Source organism: Lynx canadensis, chromosome A3, assembly GCF_007474595.2.
Source record: "Lynx canadensis isolate LIC74 chromosome A3, mLynCan4.pri.v2, whole genome shotgun sequence".
Classification (NCBI taxonomy): Eukaryota; Metazoa; Chordata; class Mammalia; order Carnivora; family Felidae; genus Lynx; species Lynx canadensis.
This window is the reverse complement of record NC_044305.1, coordinates 36,898,774-36,922,785: the sequence shown is the minus strand read 5'-3', so window position 1 is coordinate 36,922,785 and position 24,012 is coordinate 36,898,774.

Here is a 24,012-nt window from a genome sequence, read left to right as displayed (position 1 = left end):
CATTCTCTTTTATCAGTAACTAAGAAGGAGCATAAACAAAGTTCTAATGTCTATTTCAAATTCACACTTAAACATGTTGTGTTGAATCAGAGTTTGGTTGATAGAATAAAATGACTTTGGCTCCTGTTAAGATGGGTTGAATACCTTCTATTTACTGCCCAGCAGGAGCATGTTATCAAAACCAAATCTTGGAGACAGCAGATTTTTAAATAATAAAGACCTGCTCCAGTATTCCAAAAACTATCCTTCCTGGAATGACCATAAGTCTGCATTGGATGATGATTTAATATTTGACAGATTCCCTCAACTACAGTCTGCAGTCTTATAGGGTTGTCTCTTCTATAAAATACTCACTTATTTATCCATCCATCAAACAAATATTTACAAAGTAAATCATGTATAGAATATCAAGAAGACACACAAAACAGTAAATTAGTGACATCAAGAGATTGCAGAGTGGATTTTATTTAGCCTTTATTTTTTTCCTTGAAGAAATAACCAAATATTAATGTGACTTTTGAGTTGGAAAGAGCCTGCCAAATCTGCAGTGACTGATCTGAATGCCATGGCAGGGACTCACCTAATGTTTGCTAGGGACATAGGTTTGGTGGGGCTTCTAGTCTTGCCTGATATGCTGTTACTTTGTCTGAATCATGAAGCTTAACTTTAGTCCTGAAGTTCTCTAATGTTTGACTTTAAAATATTCTTGAGGTGCCTGGGTGGCTCAGTCGGATAAGCATCCTACTTCAGCCCAGGCGTGATCTCACTATTCATGAGTTTGAGACCTGCATCAGTGTCTCTGCTCGGAGCACAGAGCCTGCTTCAGATCCTCTGTCCCTACCCCTGCCCTGTCTCTGCCCGTACCGCCCCCCCTACACACACAAATGCACTCTGTCTCTCAAAAATAAATATACATTTAAAAAATACTTTAAAGTCCTAGAATAATATTCTAGAGCCTGGTATCAAGGTTGAAAGAATTGTTTCATCAGTGTCTACAATAAAAAAAGTGGGAGATGTATCTGCTGGTAACTTTGTCAGAATCAGCTCCTGTAGAGTCTGTCAAAGTGCGTGAACAGAGCCAAGTACCCCATAACTTTAAGGCTTTTCTAGTGTAATTTTCTAGTATAATCTATATATGATTTTGCCCTTACATTTTAAATTTTGAATAATTCATCTTAGATCCAGAGGTCAGGGTGAAGGGACCTGGACCATAATACCTTAGAGATTATATCTAATCCTTCATTGTAACCCTAGAGAATTCTGTCAACTGCTCTGAACTTATTTGTTAATAAGTAAAATGAGGATACTGAATAAATCAGTCGTGAATACTCCTCTTAGATTTACAAGAATACATATGTCATTTATATGAATCTCAGAGCCATCCTGCCATTCTGGCATTAGTGGATTCATTTTACACATGAGAATGTTGAGGTCATGGTCAAAGTGAGGTTTCTAAGTGTAGAACCTGATATGGGGACTTGAACAGCTGTTAGTCTAGTGGGTTTTACCCAACTCTTCCACAGATTTCAGTAGCACATTGCTATATGGAGCTAATGGCTCCAAAAGACTCTTTGATCATAGCATGATATTTAGTCAAGTTACCACCATCCCAGGGGGATCCATTCTTGTCTGATGGGCCTTCCAGATGCAGTGACTCTTTCAAATGCTTGTAAGTGACCTAAATAAAGATGTTTCACCTGGTCATTAGTACATTTACCATCACAGAGAAAGGAAGACAAACAAAACCACAGTCTATAAGAACTTGACCTCTGTAGGTACTGGTTTCCTTATCTGTAAAATGAGAGGGTCATTCTAGATGACACCCAAGGTCCCTTCCTGCTCTCAAGTTCTGTGATTTCCTTTCTTAACAAGATTAAAATTTAAGAGTTGTAAACAGTAAATATTTCAAATTTCCTTTACTCTTTACCCAAATTCAAGTCAAATGAAGAATAAAGAATATTTCCTAGGAATAAAATAAGCTCCAGAAAGGCTTCTCTTGGAAGGACTTCTCATGGGAAAGGATGGCTGTGTTCCTTTGAATTGTGTGGTAAATGCCCTTGGTCCACCATCACATTCTCTTTACCAAACCTTGCATCTGTCTTCTGGATGCTGTAAGTGTTGAAAGCTAGTTGCTCATACCTGTTCCCCACATACTTTCAGAAGGATTGTCCTTTACCAAAAGTGGCCAACTCTCCCAGAAGTTTATTATTCCAGCCTAGGGCATCCTACAGCCATTATCTAACTGATGAGGATTTCCAAAGCCAGCTCCTTGTCTCCAGGTGAGACAAACTCTGGTATAATTCTTGCTTGAGAGCTCTCCATGGGATCAGGTAGATGCTGGACTTCAGCTGAGGCCACATTTTTGCCAAGCTACTTCTGCTCCTCTCCGACCCATTCTTTTGAAAGATCTCCCTCAGTGAATCACATACTCACAAATTCTCTTCTCAGGCTCTGCTTCTAAGGAACAAGCTTGACCTGAGGCCTCATAGCTGTCATATAGATCTTCCCTGGGATGCTACCTAAGAATATTTCCAAGTTTTTATAAGACTCCATTAACTATTTAAGTCTCTACCCCATGAAGCCTCCTGAATATGTAAAGGGAGGCTGCCACCCACTGTCTCAAGAACATGAGAGCACCATGGGAAATTGTTCTGGACCCACTTAGAAATTGACCTCAGGTCACAATCTGAGTAAACTGGGCCTTGATGCTAAGTGGAAACTCTCAAGACTCCAGAGTTGCAAAGCAAGTGAAGGCAGATCTCTTTCTTTTTAAACTTTTTTTAAATGTTACTTTATTTTTGAGAGAGTGAGAGAGAGTATGAGTGGGGAAGGAGTGGAGAGAGAGGGAGGCACAGAATCTGAAGGAGGATCCAGGCTCTGAGCTGTCAGCACAGAGCCCAATGCAGGGCTTGAACTCAGGAACTGTGAGATCATGACCTGAGCTGAAGTCAAGACACCCAACCAACTGAGCCACCCAGGTGCCCCTGAGCAGATCTCTTTCTTAAGACAGTCTCTTGTCCTGCCCTTCCCTCTACTCTGCCATTAAACAAAATCTTATTTGGAGATGCCACCCAGAAGGTAGGACTATCTGGTGGTGAATTATGGGGCCACAAAGCCAGGTGGTGAATTACGGGGCCACAAAGCTCTATCTACATGGATAAAGTACTGTTTGCTGGAATCCAATGGGAAACCTTCCTCTTTCTACTCTCACATTCTCCCATTCAGTCTCTGTGACAGTAGGGGCTGTGGCAGGATGGAAGGCAGGAAGAGACTTTAAGGGGGATGGGATTTTGTTTCCAAAATCCAAAGCATCAGGGAGAAGAGAAGATTGGTGAGAATAGAACAGAAGAAAATGCTGAAGTCTGGCCCCACAAGGGCCTCCTCTTAGGCTGAGGAAGGAGGAGATGAAAGCAAGGATGTCATCCTGTGGGGAATGTAATAGGAAGTAGCAAAGCTGTAGAGAAAAAAAAAAGCACAGATACTAGATTTAGAGGTTACAAAAGCTTAGATGGTGGACCTCTGAGACACTCTTCTTGGGTGATGAATGGAGACCACATGACATTCTCTCTCTTACAGTGCCTGAGGAGGCCTTAAAGCAAGGGCTCTGGAGCCTACAGCCCGAGTTCCGGTGCTAGCTGAGAAACCTATTTAGTATCTGTGTGGCCTTGGGAGGTCAGTTTTCACATCTCTGAGGCTGTCTCCTCATATAACAGAATGGAGATAATGGTACCTCCAGTGCTTTGTCTATGTTAAGGGCATAGAAGCATCTGCGAATGGAAGGCTTTTGCACTGCTGAAGATCTCAGAATTCTGGTACTTCCCTGGACTGGACTGTTTTTCCCAGTTCAGAGGAGTGAGGTCTGGGAGACATATTTTAAACTGAGTAAAATTACCTTTTATGAGTGAGCTAATTGACAGCCACCACAGCAATTTTCTACCAAAGATGCATTCATTTAAACTCTCTGGTTTTGCCATATATTTACTTATGTTTTAACCTCTAGCTTACTACCTTCCTTTGGGCTTTTGAATCTTGGAATAGATGGTGAAAGAGACAGCAAGTGTTTTAGCTTCCCAGTGGAAACTCAGTGAGTTCTTTATTCTAAAGCAGTAATGCTATTTGCTATCCAGCAAGGAAGCTGTTTACCAAAGGGAAGTGACAGAGGCCAGAGTGGGAAGCAGGAAACTGAAAAGGGGAAATGGTTTTATAACCCCCAGAAAATCTATACAGATGAACATTGATAAAAAGTGATGCCCCATGTGATTTTTTTCCAAAAGTTAAAGCATCTCATTTGGTCAGTGCTTACTTATCTCTGCTGTTTCCACATTCGTAGTGTGATGTTGCTAATTTTTAAAGGCAAATCTCAATGCTTTTAACAATCCTCGAAACCCTACTGTTGGTCAACAGCTAAATGACTAAATGACTCATGTGAATTTGAATTCTGCAAAGGATAAAATCAACAGGAACTCTGAGAAACATGCAAGGAAAGAAAACGCCAAGGACTTATTAGAGGTTTTACAAGCCAAAGCTAGGCTCCTTTTTTAAAATTTTTTTCTTCTTCCTTGTGCATGATCACAAGTCAGTCCAGAGCAGGGAGCAGAACCCAAGGTTCACACATATATTTATTTAGTTAGCAAGACATTCCTATTTTTATAGCTCAAAGTTCTTAACTTTCTTGTTAGCAAATGTTAACAAGGTTTAAAATGTATAAAGTGAGCTGTGGCATGTAAAAAATTTTTGCCTATCCTGGCTCCTTCTTTTTTTATACCTACGTTCAATGAAAATGTCCTACTGACAGGCAGAATGTCTGGGCAACTTTATAGATAGTGTTCCCACCTCTGGGCCACAAGGTCACAGATTTGTTCCTGATTCTATTTAAAAAACACTCAACAATGGTAAGTTTGTGTGTGCTTTTATGAGGGGGAGCTGTTTTATAGGATCCAAGATCTTAAAGATACTCCAAGGAATCTTGTATGTCTGCTGGGCTGTGAATTGGGAAGGTTGCTGGGGTGCTTACTGCAACTTTGGGGAGCTTCACTGAATCACAAGCAAGGAATGACTGTAATAATTCTCAGACATTATGTCTACTCAAGGCCAAAAAGCACTTTGATTTCATGGTGGTAATCAAAGCGCTTGAAAGGCATTTCAACCTGCTGTTCCAGCATCAGTTTGCCAGTAGTCATAAAATGAAACAAGGCAGAGGGAAAGGAAAAAGAAAAAAGCAGACCCCACTCGAATCGCACAGACATTTTATAACTGTTTTAGACACTGCAGGCCTTTCCCTCTTGGGTCATGCATGAATATGGCTTCTGAAAAGTCGCTCTCAGAATCCCCAAAGGCCCCCTAAATATGGAAGTGAAATAAGCCATCAGCACTATAATGAGCAAACACAGGGGCACTCCTAGCAGAAGGGGATTAGGAAATAGCCCAGTTGAGTGGTTACCATGATTTCCTGAGACATGTTAACAAAAGAACGAAACAATCCAAATCTGATTCCTGGGTTCAATTGCCGTATGAGCTCAAACAGCAGATTCTCCTTTCCGAGTCTGTGTTGTCTCCCCTAAAATGAACAAAAAGAGGGGCATTCACTTTTGAATGTCCCGTCTCTGTAAAGAGAGCTTTCCGAGTACTCTTACTTTCTAATCTTGTACTCTAATAAACTTTTGCCTGCTGCTCAAAACCAAAAAATGAGCAAGAAGAAGAAAGGTTTCTTGTAAGTCAAGAATTTACCACTCACAAACTTCAAATGGAATGGTAACTTAAATTGTGGCAGTTATCCATCACTTTATGTAAATACACAAAATGTCTCTTTAACCCATGGCTTCCACACAGTCCATGGTATGGATTCTCCTGGAATTGTGTACCTTGAGTGGTCTTGCTCCTACCTAGTGGTAACTTCTCCTACCTATGGCTTGTGAAACTTACGAGTGTTCCATGCATATACAATCATATACCCTGTCTCACAACTTGATTTTCATACATATTCTGGATTATAACTCATGAGTATGTGTGTGTTGACAAAGCTGTGAAGCTGATAACCTCCAATCAGCTTCCTCTACAAGTTCTGCTGTCAGTCAAATCCCACTCCTCTGTGGAAAGCAACTATCTAAAGCAATTGCTGCCTTTACAGCCCTCCTCCCACAACATACATGTTACCAGCTTTCCTTCATCTAAAATTGTTTTTTCAAACATGTCCATACATAACCACCACAAGTAATTATTAAGCCTTTCTGCCAAAAAACCATAAAGCCAAATTCTTGTGGTAAATAATGGGCTCCCAGTGGCATGGTAACAGCAAAATGACTGACCCCTTCAGCTTTGGGCCTGTTTCTAGCTCTCTAGCATGATTCCAAAACTGTGGGCATATATTAAGGAAGGTGAATTAGTCATATATGAAAGTTTCACCCAGAGAGATCATAAGAAAGTGACCGAAACATGTCACGAAATAGGAAGATTCACTTCTAACTGTTTTATATGGAATGTTCTAGACCTAAGTTGCAGAGCTTTTGTGTAATTCAGGGAAGTAGTGAATGATAACTATGGCTCCCAGTTGAAAATTTTACACTTCACAGAGCATTTCCTTTTTCTTTTTTTTTTTTTTTGTTAATTTTTTTAAAGTTTATTTTTTTGAGAAAGAGAGAGAGAGCAAGCAGGGGAGGGGCAGAGAGAGAGACACACACACAGAATCTGAAGCAGTCTCTAGGCTTTGAGCTGTCAGCATGGCACAGAGCCTGACATGGGGTTTGAACTCACAAAACATGAGATCATGACCTGAGCCAAAGTCAGACACTTAACCGACTGAGCCACCCAGGGGTCCCTCCTTTCTCTTTATCTCATTTGAGCCTTTGAGATGAGTAGATTATGATAATTTCCGTTTTAGAGATGAGGAAACTGAGGCTTTTAAAGTTTAAGTGAGTTGTTCATGGTCTCATAGCTATAAAATGTCAGAACTTAAAGTATATATCTGATTTTACTGCCATAATGATTTTGCCTTATCAAGGGGATTTGAACAACTCATTCACATTACTAGAACAATTATTTTAACTGAGGAAGACAATGCGGAGAAAGACATTAGAATCATCTAAGGAGTTTTTTGAAACATAAGTGCTTGTGTCCATCTTCCTTCTCATGGAAGTGAAAATATGTCTCAGAATGAGAGTAGGGAATAATTTTGAAAACATTCTTGAGGTAATTCTAATATGTACAGCCTCATTAAAAAGTCCTGCATCAGGTTTTTCTCTGCTGAAATGGAGGCATCTGCTTCCCAAATGTTGCTTTGTCCAGTACTCTTTGGATTGGTATACTCACTGTACCTATTATATGGTGGATGATGAATTTTACTCCAGTCTGCCACGAAAGTGAAGAAACTGATTGTGTGAAGGAGGAAATAAACAGTGTCAATTATTGGGCAACTGATGTGAAAATATAGGCTTAGCCCATGAATAAGTATGTACAAGATTAAACATAATAGTATCCTATCTCAAGCAACTGAACAGAAGATGATATGTGGGTTTATTCTTAACTATTTCACTTTGTACTTTCCTAGATGATAGCAATGTATCCTCGTGGTCATTTCAAACCTCCTAGGGAGAAATGGCTTTCCCTGTACTCCTGCCTTTTGCAATGTTATTTTGCACCTCGTCCCATCAAGAGGTAAAGTCCTTGTCCATTCTTTAAATCTGGGCTGCTCATTATGACTTTCTTTGTCTGACAGCTTGTAGGAATATTATTGTCCCAACTCTGAGCCTAGACCTCAAGAATGTCTTGTGCTTCCATTCATGCTCTTAGCCCTGTCCATGTGAATAAGCTGAGCTAGTCAACCTGGAGCCATCCCAGCTGAGGCCACCCTATACCAACCACCTTTTAGCTCACCTGGGTGGCTACAGAATCTTAAGGGAGTGAGCACACATTCAGAAGGTGAGGATATTAACTCTACTTCTTGGTGCAGCAGGGTCACAAAGTCACATTGTAGAGGAGCGAGGCTACAGGGAGAAGTGGAGAATTGTAGTTGTTTTCCACCATCTAGCATACCTATTGCATTGGACTGCTATACATATTAAACAACTAAATACATGGGATATAATTAGAACAGGGTCTGACAGTGAATAAATGCCTACTAAATATGGAATATTATGGCTGTTTCTAAAGTGCATGCAAAATATTTAGATGGCCTAGTTAATGCCACCATGCCTCTTACTTTTAGGAATTGATAGATTTCTCACAAACCTGTGGTTCAATCCAACAGTACACACAGAAACTCAAGTGAGAGAAAGTGCAATCAAACCACATATTGAGTGTTACTGTATCCCTAAGTATCTTTCTTTCCTGAATGGAAGCATGCCTCTGACCTCAGGGGGAAAAATTATATACACACACACACAAAAACATATTTTATTTATATATATATTATATATTTTATTTATAAATATATATATATTTTATTTATATATAAAATATATATCACCCTTTCTATTCAGGCTTTCATCAAAGGTTTCAATGGTAAAGATGACTCATACCTTAAAGAACTGGAAGAATGTTTTTTATTGCTTCTCAATCCATTGTGTTGCTCTCATGAAATTTCTGAATGACACCAGAGAATATAAAATCCATCAAAGAAATACGTACTGAATGACATGTGGCAAGGTTTCCAACTCATCAGGAAAAACTTCAGATCAACTTGTTTCTCTGGAGAAAGCTCACATCCGGGGCTGTTCCTGTTCCCCAGGACTCATAAAGCTCCTATCTCCAGGGCACAGGTGAGGCCTTCACATTCTTTGAGAACAACAGCCTGTTCATTTCCTCCGTGGCTATAAAGTGACTTTATTGGACTTGAGTATCTAAAGGAAACAGAGCTCTGGGTCAGAGGGCGCCTTCAGAGAGTCACTGCCCCATTTAGAGCTTCAAACCTCAGGGATGTTGGGTTGGGAGATGCTCTTGAACTCTTTGAAATGTAAGTTAATTTAAAGTTCAAAGGAAGCTTCCTGGCTTGATGATCACTGTTTTGGGGGGCAAGATGCATTTATATAGTTAAAAAGTGCTTAAGTTTAGCTGTACAGCATCAGCTATTATTAAGCAATATTTACCTATGATTTAATGTGGCTCCAGGGGGAAAAGCAGTTCAGATATTGAAGAAACCCTTTGCCAATTACAGGGGGATTCAGTATTTGATAAGCCCAAGAAGTAGTTTGTTTCAACCTGCTTCTGCATTGTAACCTCTATTCAAATTTGCATAGGGGAGCCTCAAGTCAAAGAGAAAAGCATCCATATATGTGATTATGGCACACTGTCTCCAGAAAGGCTCCAGTAACAAATAGTTCTCTGTGGGAATAGGTTGGAGAAACACTGCATATTATGTTTCACTCTTGTGCTTCACAGCACACTTTGGCAGATTAAACGTTTGGAGAAGTCCTGGAATACAGAAACATGTTGAATACCAACCCAGTGTTTCTAGAAGATATATAACTAAGGAATCCCCTTTGTTTTTTTCTTTCAACTATATGAAATAAAACCTCTTGAGAGATCGAGTAGACTTTGACAAATAAGTACCATTACGTATTTTGGAGGATGTTGTCGATAGTTAACACAATTCAACATCTTGAGAAAGTGGTAGGCACAAGAAAATTAGATGAAGTTTTTTTTTGTTTATTTATTTTGAGAGGAGAGAGAAAGAAAGAGAGGGTGTGTGTGCAGGAGGGCAGAGAAAGAGGTTGAGAGAGAGAATCCACTGTCAGTGTGGAGCCTAACGTGGCACTCATACCCACAAACCATGAGATCATGACCTGAGCCAAAATCAAGATTTGGACACTCAACCAACTGAGCTATCCAGGTGCCCTCAGTGTGTGTGTGTGTGTGTGTGTGTGTGTGTGTGTTTAAACATGTGAGCCATATTGATAGTAGGGGTTTGGAAATCACAAAGGGATCTTTGTAGGTTTGAAGGTTAGAAATCAGTAGTCTCTCCACCTTTTTCCTCTCTCTAGTTTATCGTTGCCCTTTGGGTTCTTAATAGAATATATAAATAACAACTTGCCATTTTTTTGTGCTTGCTAAAGACACAATGTAAAATTTTTATTTCATGTGACTCTGACATTTATTTTTTGGAAAGTAAGTTGAGCTATGCACCTGGTAACTCTTACACAGTGATGTAAACAGACCATATCAATAAAGGAAACAAATGCCATTTTTAAATAGCTGGCATTTTTTTCTTATGCCATTTCTAAAAATGTATAATTGAACTCTCCCCTCAAATTCAGGACTGGAGTCCCAAATGGTTTCTCCTTCACTCATTAAGATGAATAAGCAAAGAGCCAGTCATCAATCACATGCACATACCTGCTTTTTTTGTTGGGTTAGTTAAATTGAGGCATTATTGTGCTGTGGAAATTGGCAAGACATATATGAGAAGACCTTAATTTTAAGTGAAAGAAGGAGTAGTAGTTGGAAGAGTGGTCATATTCAGATTTTTTGAATTTTATCTGTGACAAATTATAGACCCAGAATCAACTCTGCCATGTACTGTGGGAAATCTAACTAGTTTCACCAACTTTATAAATTTTTTTTTCAACGTTTATTTATTTTTGGGACAGAGAGAGACAGAGCATGAACGGGGGAGGGGCAGAGAGAGAGGGAGACACAGAATCGGAAACAGGCTCCAGGCTCTGAGCCATCAGCCCAGAGCCCGACGCGGGGCTCGAACCCACGGACCGCGAGATCGTGACCTGGCTGAAGTCGGACGCTTAACCGACTGCGCCACCCAGGCGCCCCATAGTTTCACCAACTTTAAAAAAAGCATTTTTGCATGGGTGACTCAGTCAGTTAAGTGTCTGACTTTGGCTTGGGACATGATCTCATGGTTTGTGAGTTCAAGCCCCACATCAGGCTCTGTGCTGACAGCTCAGAGCCTGGAGCCTGCTTTGGATTTTGTGTCTCCCTCTCTCTCTGCCCCTCTCCCTCTCACATTCTCTCTCTCTCTCTCTCTCTCTCTCAAAAAAAAAATTTTTTTTTAAAAAGTTGTAAAATAGTTTTAAAAGGTTAAAAAGTGTTTTGCATATTTTTTTTTACTTTTTGTTGTGATTTCATGTCCCTTTACTTCTCCATAAGTACTTCCAATAAGGTAAGCTCTGTGGAATGCTTTTTTGTCCTTTAAATAATCCATCCTACATGACTCAGTGATAAACACTTCAATCCAGTGCCATCTCTTACTCAGTGAAAAAAATCTTTTATTCCACTGCTGGATCCACTTACTGAGATTAGCTTCATAACTAGAGGCAGGTGTGGGGGTAGAGAAGGGCATGCACCTGCTTATTTTATTTGCACGTGCTTAAGGCCCAAGCTGACCGAACTCTTGGTTATGGGTCTGTGCACGCGTGTGCGCGTGTGTGTGCAGTGAGGGGATAGAGAGAGGGTTTTCATTTGCTTGGTTTGCTTTTTCGCTAAAGCTATTTGATTACTGAGGAGCAAATCTAAAACTCAACTAGTTTCCTTGTTTAGCATAATTCTCCTGTGGCTAAATTTAAGGTCAAACTTGCAGTCTGTAGTATGTCATCTGTCATATGTAAAATAATAGTGTCCACAAACAGAATTGATAGTTCATTCAGCCCCTCAAAGCATTCAGTGAATATTTCCTGATAAGTTGCTATATGACAGGCTCAGTTCTAAACAGCAGTGAAATAAAGCTCCAGCCCTCTAGGAGTTGATACCCTGGTGTAGGAGATATGAAAATATATATAGCTGATAGATAAACTAACTCTATTGTTTACACTGTACTGAATCTTTCTTCATTCAGCTTGAGGGTTTCTGTATTGATCAGTGTGGATCAACAATGTGTAGTTCATTTATGTTAACTGACACGTAGTGCTCAATGGAATGACTACCTCTCAGTTGATGTTACTCTTTCCCCTTTGGTGGCCCTTCAGGGTGTTTTCAGTTTTTACTATCACAAGGAGTACTTCAGCATGCTTCCCTGGGCCCTATCTCCTTATGTACTTGTGGATGATTTCCTCTCAGTATATATTTAGAAATAGAATTACTTGACCATAAGGGTTTCATTGTTTGTTTGTTTTTAAAGCACACTCCCAAATCTCCTCCCAGGTGTCCTGAATCCTAATAATGGAGCAAACTGCTTTGGCATCTGTATTTATAAAATGCTTTTTGGGAGATTTGGTTGCGGCTTCCCAAGGGACCGATGTTTTGGAGTCCATTGCTCCAGCCCACATGAATCTGTCCCACACATGGATTAATAAAAGAATGAGAGATGAATAGGCACTTCTGGCAATGAGAATAAATTTTGGCTCTCACTCCATTAGGCTCCAGGAGTGGATACTGTTGGTGTCCTCTCAGATACCCTTTACTGGCTTGCTCACCCATCTGTCAACTGCTGTGGGTGTCAGCTGCCAAGGGCTCACAGCTGCCCCATCTCCAGAGAACTGTCCTCAGCAGGAAGAATCAACCTGAAGGTTATGACCCCACTTGCCCCGTCCCAGTAAGCTCAGCTAATGATAGACTGATACTGGAGTATAAAAAGCTGGTCCCCTTGCTTCAAGGGAAAGACCACCTCTTTGGTTCAGTTCATGCTGCTTAGCTAGGCTGCATCCAGTCACAGCCTACTCCCCTGCATCTTCCTGCTTTGCTCTCTTCTCTTCTCTGGTGGTCCTGCCTCAGTGTATTACGTGGGTCTGTTTTAAGCCATGCTTTGAGAGAACCTAAACTGAGACACCCCTTTGCTATTTTTTTTTTTGCTATTTTTTCTTTTTCTCTACTTTCTGTGCTTTTGTTTGCCCTCTTTTTTTTTTTCTCCTCATTAGCTCATACTTGTCTGTGTCACCTATGAAGAAAACAGAATACAAAGCAATGATTTTCATTTTCACTTAACTTTAAGAAATGCACACAGCTTGGGCGCCTGGGTGGCTCAGTCGGTTGGGCATCTGACTTCAGCTCAGGTCATGATCTCACTGTTTGTGGGTTCAAGCCCAGTGTTGGGCTCTGTGCTGGTAGCTCAGAGCCTGGAGCCTGCTTCAGATTCTGTGTCTCACTCTCTCTCTGTACCTCCCCCACTTGCAGTCTGTCTCTGTCTCAAAAATAAATAAACATTAAAAAAAATATTAAAAAAAAAAAAAGAAATGCACAGAGCTCATCCTGGGGCAAGCACCTGCAGACACATCATGCCTGAATTATACCCTGCCATCTGATAGCCTGGTTGGCTGATAAGAGCCTGGGCCTTTGATTTGACCTTCCCCAGCTCCTTGCAGCTTTCTCTGAGTCCTCTGAATCACAAGTGTGTTCTGTATTCTCAGAATATGTCAATATAGCATACAGTCATGTGGTCAGTGGCCATTTCCTACTAAACAAGTACAACTGCCCACCAGAAATGAGAAAATATTGCTGCGCCTCATATGCTTCAGAGGCATTTTGCCCCATGGGATTGAATCAGCCCCACTTGGGCTTGGAGCCTTGTAGCAAAGCTCATACCCACTCTTGTGCAGGTATGGCCTCGTGCTGTGTCCTTAAACTAGTGAGTTTGTGGTCACAGGACATTTATAAACATGTGACTGATTTGCCCTTATTTTATAATAATGAGGATGATGATGATATAATAATAATAATAATAATAATAGACATGGAGGCCTTGGAGCTCTAAATCAAGCATTCATCTAGGCTTTGAAGTTACAGTCAGGAAGTAAATCCTTAGGCTCTTCCAAATTAGCTCTGTTTCAGAGGGAGTGGCAGAAGGACTTGAAAGATGAGCCTCTTCCTTTCCAGTAGGCTATGCTGGGGGTGCGTTGGACACACTCACACCCCCAATCTATCCCCAAACAACAGAAGTTTGTAGCTTCCAAGGGCGTGGACTGGTGGAGAGAGAAACTGAGACCTCTTGGGGAAACCACAGGTTTGATTATGTCCTGGAGAGCTTTTGCTCCAATAAGAAATGTGATTCTGGGCTTTGAGCTGTTAGAGACAGAATTATGTGGCTTGCCTGGCAACTCAGATCTAATCCTCTTGTGGCTGTATCCCTACAGTTGCAGCCTGGGCAACCACCCCAAATTGACAGGCACGGATGCGCTTTCACAGGTAGAAAGGGATTATCTCAATCCTGTTGCCTTGGTTCATATCTTCACTCAAAATTTTCCATCCTGCACAGTTTGATGGAGAGAAAATTGGTTGCTGTCCTGCCTCTACGTTCCTGCCACTGTTAAGGGAGGATTCATCTCAAGCCCCCGGTGTCTTTCCCACTGCAGTAAACTCCTGGGGCCCCAAGCAGGGTAAAAACAGATGGTTCATCCTCTATACCAGGATGCAGTTTGAGCTTACAAGTGCACACCTTCTGAATCTGTGATCTTTGGGAACCTGGATTCCTAACTGCTTAGCCAATTTTAAAAGTCTATTCTTATTAGCCTAATTTTAGCTCCCTGAATTTAATATTTGTTTTTATGGTCCCTTCAGTATTTGCCAAAATTCTGCATAACTGAACTTCTAGTTATAATCCTTCTTTATAGTGACAAAACTCGCAATATTTGTCTTTTGAATTTGAAATTTGTCTTCTTTGCTGTCTTAGGCTCAAAATGGAGATATATTAGCCCTAAGACCATGTCTGATGTCAGATTCTGGTTTTACTAAAGCATGACATTTTTGGGTGAAATTGCCATGAATTTCCCATCAACCCAACACAGTCCTTGATTTTCCTACATGAGGAAAAGGCCCCCAGTGTCCTATTCTTTCTCCACCTACCATCAGTGCTCCCTCTCAGGCAAGCAAGAGCACTTACTCATTACCAACTTCTAGTGGATTTAAATTACTGCATTATCTCCCCAGGGGCAATAAAGCCCAGTGCTTACTGTGGAATGAAAGGCATTGCTGAGGATTTTTATTAGGCATCAAGAAAGAGATATAGAATACATATGAGAATGCGGTGTTGTAAGAAATCTTCTGAGCACTTAGTATGAAATGGACTTGTCTGTATATAAATCAGACTGACTTATGACAATAGAAATAAAATGGATTCTGGCCAAAGGGAATCTGGCCAGAGGGATCTCTGAAACAAGTGGGGATTAGAAGTGCCAACCTACCCCTGTCCCATTGTTACTCATTTAGGTCCCTTCTAAACATTTATGATGAGGTTGTGTCATTAGCTCGTGTTAAGGGAGGCTGTCATTGTGTAAATAAATTAACAGCAACAATAATAATACATTCATATAGTAGAGTAGCTTCTTGGCTTTCCAAGAACTTTTTATATGAATCTCCATGCCAACCTTTTGAGATACATAGACACATAAAATTAAGATTGTCATCTCATGTGTCACAAGACTGATGTTCAGAAACCCAGGGTAGCTAGCATACTGCAGGGAGCACCGCTGAGACAGAAGCCTCCATTCTTTGGGTTCATAATTCAGTGCTGTCTTTGTTTTATCAGGCAGACTCTGTGGAAGCTCATCATTTAGAATTAAATTTTATTTAGAAGAGGACTATAAAATGTTTCCCTTCCCAAGAAACCTGTAATATACCAGAAGAAGCACTAACTAAAAAAAGACTGGATCTGTGATCTGCCTGTGACTGGTTTCTTTTCCTGCTGACTTCACATAATCCAACCTGCTTAGCTTGGCAGTGTTGTCTTATCTTGAGTCATACACCCCTGCCTACCACTACTCAAAGTGACAGATGAGGGCAAAATAGGAAAGAATAAACTATCTGATTTATTATAGTCTGTCATCAGGATTCTGGGGAGAGAATGGGGGATTTAAATACATTTTTTTCTAATTGTAGGGATGGTAAGATTCATCAAGTAACAATTTTTGTTGAGCTCCTAAATTTCTCCCAAGACTGTATTACCATGGAGACAAATCCACATATAGGGAAAAATGCATTAACTAGGCAGCCTATCAGGGCAGACCTTAATTTTTCTTTGTAACACCGAGTTCAGCTTCGTAGGAACCATAACTATTAGGTTCAGATCACCAAACGTGTTGCATTGCCATATATGCTTCTCTTAGCTTAATCTTGTCACATCTTTAACGTGCCCCGTAGTTTTGGCCAGAATCCATTGAGGAAGGTGCAAAACATGATTTTTTATTTATATTACATGGAATATAGAAGATAAACATTTTTTAGTCAACATTGGTTAGCCCCGATTAGGTAAATTAGATGAATGAGCAAAACAGTGCTGCCTACCCCTTATAGTACTTTGTCACTAAATTGTCATCTTTAGTACAGCCAGGTTGTTTGCTTTTCTGAATCCAAACCCCCAGCATCCTTAGTGTCACCCATGAACTCTTCTCTCAAGCTTTTATGGCCTAGTACCTTTCCACACAATCAGAATAGATGAGTATAAATGCTTGCCTGTGAGTGTGATGATTTATTGAACACTGCATTACAGACTTTTAGGTCTGGGCACTATTTTTGGGAGTTGAGATCATTAGAACCTCACATGTCATCCTGATAAAATGCTCAAATGTTTCTTTACATTCTTCCAGAGCCCTAGTTCTCTGTCCTTTTTTGACCATGCCAAGAACATGTAGAGTGTGCCTCTCCTGGGTCCATATGACTTTGTTATCCTGAGAAATCATTTTATTATTTTCCTTTTCTTTTGTATAATTTTTATAAGAAGAGTGGTAGTTCTCCATTCTTGAAATGCTGACTAATGGTGAAATAGCTGTATTTTCTTTTTACGTGGATGCTGTTTTAGAAGCCAGAAACAAACCAAAGGAATGAGGGAAATATCTTAGCTATTAAGTGGGCACTGGCTCCAGAGAGGCAAGCTGGGCGGCTGGCACAGAATGGGATACCCCAGGGCAAATGTGATTGTTTGACTAAAGAAGCAGTAGGAGAAACGTTTGCCAAGAAGGAACTTCAGAAGCTCTGCTTGAACATGAGTTTGAGGAAGTGAGAATACTTCAGATGGGATTTCTGTTACCGTAGTTGACAATGGGCTGGCTAGCTCCCTGCTGGCACATGGTGCCAGGGTGTTCCACTTGAAGAAATACACTGGGGCAGCTGTGAACTATTTATGATGCTCCATTGCTGCTGAAAAGAGGATGGCAAACAAGAGGGCATGAAATAGTTCTTATATTAAAAGACTAAGCCACCCTTACTAAAATAGGGTGGTTGGTCACACTGGTGACTGGCAGAGGTTTAGTTATTTATTGCTGCATAACAAATTACCCTCAAATTAGTGACTTAAAACAGTGTTTATTATCTGAGTTTCTGTTGGTCAGAAGTCCAGGTACAGCTTAGCTCTTGCCTCTTTCTCAGAGTCTCTCACAGGCTACGCTGAGAGTGTGTTCTGGGTCTGCCTTCAATTCCAGACATGAAATGGGGAGAATCTGCTTCTGAGATCGCTCACATGGCTGTTGGCAAGCCAGAGGTTCATACTAGCTGTTGCTGGAGTTATCAGCTCATTGACACATTGACCTCTCCATAGGGTTATTCACAGTATGAGAGCTTGCTTCCTTCAGAACAAGGGTTCTAAGAGAGAAAGAAAAAAGGAAGAGCGTAGGATGTGAGGGTCAGAAGCCATAGCCCTCTTATAAACTAGCTTTGGAATTGAAACCTTCAATTCTACTGTGTTCTCTTCATCAAAGTGAGTCAAACAGCCCAGCATTCCATTCAACAGGAGGGACTACACAAGGGTATGGATGGCTGGAGGCGAGGGTCATTGGTGTCTGTCTTAGAGGCAGCATACCACAGATAGCAACTGTATTTTTCACTTAAATCGTTGCCAAAATTATTTCCCTCCCTTCAATATAGAAAGGGTTATTGACATGAAGTGAAATAGTTGTTTTGAAAAGAAACTCTGGTTGACTATATGGATCATAGTTTTCACTCAGGCTATTGTTTGGGTTAATGATAAGCTGATTGGTGTGGAGACAATGAGAGGATGCGTTATTAATTGTAAAGATGTGTGAGGTAGAGTCCTTAACTCTAACTCAGGCTGGTGGGATGCCAGGTCCAAATCTCTCACTTTATTCATCTGTATGATGGGCTTGGCTATGAGAAATATTTTTGGTAATCTTCAGTTAAGTGAGAAGTGTCAGGATAGTGTGGAGTAACCTCTAGAAAGAGCTTAAATCACTTATATCACCTCTAAGCTACAAGGCTCTTCATATTATAGTGCAAAATTTGCTGTGCATGTGGGTGTTTATATTGACTGTCAACACAAACACTTAGTTTCATGAGTCACTTGATAACCTTAGTTATGACTTACAGAAAAATGGCAAGAGCTTAGATCAAAAGGCATATTTTAGCTCCCTAACAATATTTGCCAGATGATTAACTCCAAAAAGGGTGCTTCCTGTGTAGAATTTGTATTAAACAGCATTATAGAACATTAAAGTTTTTTTTTTAATTTTTTTAACGTTTATTTATTTTTGAGACAGAGAGAGACAGAGCATGAACAGGGGAGGGGCAGAGAGAGAGGGAGACACAGAATCTGAAACAGGCTCCAGGTTCTGACCTGTCAGCACAGAGCCCGACACGGGGCTCGAACTCACGGATCGTGAGATCATGACCTGAGCTGAAGTCAGACGCTTAACCGACCAAGCCACCCAGGCGCCCCTAAGTTTTTTTTTAAGGACCTTTGAGATAAGTTTACTCAACTCCTTCATGTTATTGATAAGGAGATAGGCCAGAGCTGAAAACGAATTAGAACCAGTAATTCACTGCTTAACCTGTTTTGGCTACTGTGCCCATCAGTGTTGCAGAGATTAGAAAGGCAGAGGGAGAAAAAAGGTGGCCTTACTTTCTTTGTAATAATGTGAAAAATCAATTAGGTTGGGAAACCTTTTCCAAATAATACTTTTAAGCAAACTCTTGTAGGTTTATAGCTATATTTCCAGGAACTAACTCAACGCATAAGAGGTGTTCAGTAAAGGAGTATTGGTCTTGATGATAACTAACCAATGGCGAACTGCCCATAGTAGCTGCTACGTAGGTAGGTGCTGGTCTTAATGATTTCCAGACTCCGGTGAACTGCATGTTCAATTACTGTCATCCAGGTTTGGAAACACATCACAGGGACTAGATAGACTTCTGCAGTCACTATTGTGTGGTTGTATTGGTGGGATGTCTGCTTTTGGAGTGATTAGGATGTAAAAGTTGAAGGTAATATCCAAGAACAGTATGGGGAATTTGAACTAGAAGCAAAGTGGCATTAATTCTGACCCAGTTTTATTTCAGAGGTCCAATATGGGAATGAAAAAGATCTCAGGTCCTAGTTTTGTACCTTTCATAAGTGCTGATTTAATGTTGGGCAAACTACTAACTGTGGGCTAATTTTTTAAAATTTATAAAATTAAAGAATTATATCAGTGACTCTCAATCAGCATTGGTACCATATCATTTTGGAGGAGGGTGTATATAAAAATTTCTGAAATAGAGTAGGAAAAATCATGTATTTAGAAAAATAAATTGTTGAATTCTGGTAATCAGAAAAACCAACCTTCCTGAAAGGAGATAGGGTATCCTAACAGAGTTTCCAGATAGAAAAACAGATGGAATACACATTTATTAAAGGGAATTTAACTAGAAACACATTGGGAAACTCTGGCAAGATGATCTCTATTCCTTCCAGTCCTAAAGTTTGGTGAGTCAGTGAATAGAGAGGGACAAGGTCATTCAAGGAAACAATCTTAGAACAGAGAAAGTACTGAGGAAGGAAAGAGCTGGCCCCCAGCTAAGAGTGGCCTGAAATGATGTTAAGATTGGACACTGGCAAGCAGAAACAAAGTCTTCAAACAAAGAACATTGGAACTGGAAGCTTCCATCTACCTGAGTTCAAAGAAAATCAAGATCTCAACTCCAACTACCTTACGTGGCAGGTCTACTCTCGTCCACCGGTGTTAATTCCAGTACTAAGTGTCACTTGTTAGGTTCCAAAGTTTATAGCCACAAGGAGTTTTGTCTTAGGAAATGGTCCAAGAATGTATTGATCTTCAATGTAAAGCCAAACTGAATTGTTATTGGCATTAATGTCCAATGGCATGCATGAATAAATAAATACACATATACATAAAATCACTGCAGTTATTAAATCTGTCTTTTAATTATGTTAGCACATGTATGTCTTTTGAAGGAGAATACATTGAACATTTTAAAATGACTTTCATTTTATTTGCAGAGAATTAAAATTTTGTTTTAAATGTTTATTTTTTTGAGAGAGAGAGAGAGAGAGAGAGAACATGAGCAGGGGAGGGGAAGAGAGAGAGGGAGACACAATCCAAAGCAGGTCCTAGGCTCTGGGCTGTCAGCACAGAGCCCGATGCAGGGCTCAGACCCATGAACCATGAGATCATGACCTGAGCTGAAGTCAGATGCTTAAGTGACTGAGCCACCCAGGTGCCCCATTTTATTTGAAATGATGCCAGCCTATTTTACACCCAGTAGCATTTTCAAAAATCTAAAATAATTTTATTTACATATTGATTTATTTATAGCTTCTTCTTTACTAAAATTTAAATTCTAGGTAAACGTCTGTTTATATCAGACGTTATATATATCAGAATATATAAAAATGTATGGAGATATTCTTCTGTGACCCGAGGGTAGTTTGAAGCAATATTTTCTTCTACCTATAACTGACCTAGGAGAAGGAAGAGGAAGACAAAGGTCTGAAAGGGAATAAGATGTTTATAATGGAAAAGGAAGGAACAGAGTGTAGAGGGAACACTGGCCTTGAAGCGGGCAGTCTTGGATTCCAAGGTGATTTTTCTAAAATCGATGGACAAGTCACTCCTTTGGTGCAGGTCATATTCTCAAGGTTCTCTGGCTGTTAGATTATTTCCTACAATTTCAAGTCTACAGTACTTTTGGAAATTAAAATAAATGTATTTTCATCATAGAAAACTTGTAAAATAGAAGAAAAGTACAAAGAGAAAAGAAATAAACCCCACTAATGTAACTATTCAGAAAACCCATGTAGAAATTAGGGATCTAGTCTTCTACATTCTGGTCTTTTGCTCTCTGTGGATGTGTATCTTGGTGTGTGTGAGTGATGCTTTCTAGAAGCAAAATTAGGGGGAAACAGTTTTATAGTATAACTCAATCAAATATATATCATGAGCAGTTTTCATGTCTTTATACATTAGAAAACTTGATTGGGGTGCCTGGGTTGCTCAGTTGGTTAAGTGTCTGACTCTTGATCTGGGCTCAGGTAGTATTGTACTGGTTTGTGAGATTGAGCCCTGTGTCAGGCTCTGGGCTGACAGCCTGGAGCATGCTTGGGATTCTCTCTCCCTCTCTCTGCCCCTCCCCTGCTTGTGCATGCTCTCTCTCTCAAAAAACAAACAAACTTAACTTAAATTTTGATTAAATATGAGTTTGAGCTTATATTCGAGTGTATAGAATAAATTATATGCCTACAAATAGAGATGTATGTATATGAGTGGTTGAAACACGTGTGTGTGTGTGTGTGTGTTCATTCATTCTCTTCTGGTTGTTTCTAATTCTCTACAGAATTAATAACACTCCAGTGACTGTTTACAACTAAATTTCTGTGGATGGGGGAAGGTATGAGGAGAAGATGCACGGAAATGTGGGTGTACTCGTGCATATATATATATATATATATATATATATATATATATTTTTTTTTTTTTTTTTATTTCTTTCACAATTGAATCCTTCAGAGTATGGGAATTGCATCTTGTTGGATCAGAGAACAGCTGGTCTCATTACTACAGAAACAGTTAGATTTGGTTTAGGTAGTAGAATGAGGAGGAGGCTTTCCCTGATTAGGGCCATGCTCTTGGGCTAGGCTGGGAAAACCAAATTCCTACGAAGAAGTAAGGACATTGTGGGAAGGGAGAAAAGATAGAGAAACCTCTTCTATTGAAGAGCCCTGTAACACTGAAGACCTTAAAACCCTTGGTAAAGGAATTAGAAAAGAATGTGTAAGAATTAGGAGCTCAGGCGGGTTAGAGAATCAGAGGAAACTCTAAGTAAAATTACTATATTTCCACTTGTGCTAAGAAACCAGTTGTGATCATCTCTTTTGGTTCATCGACTGTCACTCCTTTGCCCTGAACTTTATGATCTGGTTTAAATTATCTACTTAAAATGATCCTCACACCTCCTGTTCCCAAGGCATGCCTTTCTCTTGTTGCCTGGCCTGTTCTTTTTCATTTTTTCTTTCTGAATCAGTCCAACATTACCCTTAAGAATCAACTCAAGCTCCTGGGATACCTGGATGGCTCAGTTGGCTGGGCGTCCAACTGCAGCTCAGGTCATGATCTTGTGGTCTGTGAGTTCAATCCCTGTGTCGGGCTCTGTGCTGACAGCTCAGAGCCTGGAACCTGCTTTAGATTCTGTGTCTCATTCTCTCTCTACCCCTCCCCTATTTGTGCTCTGTCTCTCAAAAACAAATACATGTAAAAAAAATTAGAAAAGAATCAACTCAAGCTCTATTTTTTAAGGGAATCATGCCTAACCTCCCACAGCACCCTATGTCTGCTTCTGTTAATTTTTCTACTGCATGATAATGAAATATTGTCTATACATATATTTGTCTTTATAGTGAACCTCTTGAAGGATAGATTTAGCTTAATCTTTGTAATTCTGATATCTAAAATAATAAGATATTACAGAGACTCATTTATTTAATGGAAACACTCATTCTACAACCAAGCTGCACACAAATTGTGTAATAACTGAGTCAATTTAAATTATTCAAATAAACCAACTACCATAATGGTAGATGTGGGAGGATTTCCAGGTCAAGTATATTTGATGGTTCCTTGTTTCTGTTTTTTACTTTCCATAGAATAAATTTATTGTTTAGTTAATTTTATAACACTGCATTAATTGAGTGCCCACTGACAGAGTTGGCACAGGACTCTGGAGAGTGCTATTCACTGCTAAAATGAAGTTTCAGGTAATGGCTGAGAACAAGTCCAGTATGGAAAGAACACTTCCCAAAAGAGCAGTTTTTTAATCCCTGAGAATTCAAGATGTTTTATTCCATTTCTCCCTGTACTATGGACTGTTTTAACCTAATGAGTCCCTCAACTAATTTCTCTTTTGAAAAATGAATCAACTACTATATTGAAAGAATAAAGAGATGCAAATAGGTATCCATAGAGCTAAGATTAATGTGCAGGTTGCCATTGGTATTTTCCCTGAATGAAGAAGGTTCCCAGAATTTCCCAGAATTTGAAGGTTAAGAGAGTCTTGTGAAAATTGCCCCAATAATTGCTGTACAGTAGTTATTAGTTTGGTAACATAATAAAATGGGTATTTCCTGTAGACAATATTCTTTTATTTCATATAAATCAGTTATTTTACAGAGATGAGGAAAATATCTATGGCCACGGAGCAGTTCAACTGTACTGGGTAGGAAATGTCCAAGGAATTTCTTTCTCCTGAAAACTTGAACCTAGAAAACTGGGGCCTCAAGTTCCTTATGGGCCTGCCTTATTATTAATATTCACGAAAAAATAAAAGAATATAAGCATACCACTAAAGAGAGCCATCAAACCATATAGGAAGAGAGCAAGAGAAGAAAGGAATGAAGAGGAACTACAAAAACAGCTAGAGAATAACTTAAAAAAATGGCAGTAAACACATACCTATCAGTAATTGAATGTAAATGTACTAAATACTCCAATCAAAAGACGTAGCTGGAGTGGCTGAATGAATAAAAAACCAAGACCTATCTGTATGCTGCATACCAGAGATTCATTTGTATGTGAGGACACACACAAGAGTAAAAGCAAACGTATTACATGCAAATGGAAACCAAAAAAAGCTGAGGTAGCTGTATTTATATCAGACAAAATAGACTTTAAAACCAGACGATGAAGAGTGTTATATAGTGATAAGGGGTCCATCTGGCAAGAGGATATAACATTTGTAAATATTGGGACACCTGACATTGGAGCACCTAAATAAATAAAGCAAATATTAACAAACCTAAAGGGAGAAGTAGACAGCAATAGAATAAAAGCTGGAGTGTTTAATACCCCCACATTAATATAGATCATCCTGACAGAAAAGCAATAAGGAAGCATCGGCCTTAAACAACATGTTAGACTAGTT